Source organism: Schistocerca gregaria, chromosome 2 (assembly GCF_023897955.1).
Source record: "Schistocerca gregaria isolate iqSchGreg1 chromosome 2, iqSchGreg1.2, whole genome shotgun sequence".
NCBI classification, from domain to species: domain Eukaryota; kingdom Metazoa; phylum Arthropoda; class Insecta; order Orthoptera; family Acrididae; genus Schistocerca; species Schistocerca gregaria.
In genome coordinates this window covers 286,319,080-286,320,581 of record NC_064921.1, presented here as the reverse complement: position 1 = coordinate 286,320,581, position 1,502 = coordinate 286,319,080, and the positions used below count along the sequence as shown (strand labels likewise).

At 42.3% G+C, this 1,502-nt stretch overlaps 1 non-coding gene across 1 annotated transcript; it reads left to right on the top strand.

The window, feature by feature from the left end:
- Positions 1-552: 552 nt before the first annotated feature.
- Trnas-cga (transfer RNA serine (anticodon CGA)) lies at positions 553-627 on the top strand. The gene has a single exon. It is a non-coding gene; the product is annotated as a tRNA-Ser (tRNA).
- Positions 628-1,502: the final 875 nt, after the last annotated feature.

Below are 1,502 nucleotides of genomic sequence, written 5' to 3'. Positions count from 1 at the left end.
TAGGTTTAATTAGTTCTAAGTTCTAGGCGACTCATGACCTCAGAAGTTAACTCGCATAGTGCTCAGAGCCATTTGCATCATTTTGAAAGAAGACAAGGATTTCTGGTCGGATGAGCGTGGAGAGAAATCAACAGCAGCAGAAGATGGTATAACGGGAGCAGGATTCTCTATTAGTAGGAAGGCCAGAGAGTCAATTAATGTGAACGGTTCAGTGATAGAGTTGCTCTTATCGAATTAACAGCAAACACTGGCAACTATAGTTTAGGTACACATGCCGAGATCGCAAGCAGAAGATGAAGAAATAAATAACCCAGAATCAGATTTTCACTCTGCAGCGGAGTGTGCGCTGATATGAAACTTCCTGGCAGGTTAAAACTGTGTGCCGGATCGAGACTCGAATTCGGGAACTTTGCCTACCGCGAGCAAGTGCTCTACCAACTGAGCTACCCAAGCACGACTCACGCCCCCTCCTCACAGCTTTACTTCCATCAGTATCTCGTCTCCTACCTTCCAAACTTTACAGAAGTTCTCCTGCGAACGGGGGGTGAGTCGTGCTTGGATAGCTCAGTTGGTAGAGCACTTGCCCTCGAAAGGCAAAGGTCCCGAGTTCGAGTCTCGGTCAGGCACACAGTTTTAATCTGCCAGGAAGTTTCAAATAAATAATCCGTATGAGTACGTTGAACTGGTAGTTCCGTACGTGATAGGAGACAAAAACCTTATACGCATGGGTGAGTAGAATGCTGTTGCAGGGAAGAAAAGGTTACGGGAGAATATAGGCTTCATAGTAGGAATGAGAGAGGAGAATTGTGTAATAAATTTCAGCTAAGAAAGCAAACACTCTTCTCAAGAACTAGTGGAGCTGTGGGTACATTGTTACACTCACTGAACGCGAAGAATTACGGCATGTGTTGAGTGGAATAATTTGATGAATGCAGGACATAGATTGAAAGTAAACCGAATGAAGATGAAAGTACTAAGGTGTAGCAGAAACGACAATAGCGAGAAACCGAACATCAAAATTGTTGATCAAGAAGTAGATGAAGTTGAGGAATTTTGCAATCTTCGATCTGAAATAAACCGTGACAGACGTAGAAAGCAAACCACCACTGGCAAATAGGGCATTCCTTGTCAATAGAAGTCTACTAGTACCAAATATATGCCTTTATTTGATGAAAGAATTTCTGGGAATGTACATTTGGGGCACAGCACCGTACAGTAGCAAATCATGGATTGTGGGAATTTAAGCATTTGAGGTGTGATGCTACAGAAGAATGGAGAAAATTAGGTGGGCTGATAAGGTATGGAATGAAGAGGTTCTCCGTAAAATTGGCTAAGAAGAAACATATGTAAATACTAGTAAGAATAAGGGACAGGTTGATAGGACACTTGTTGAGACATCAAGCGTTATTTTCCATGGTACTAGAGGGAAGGAGATGTAAGTTGAGAAAGACAGAGATTGGAATACCATACAACAAATAACTGTGAGATAAGGAGTCTAGAAC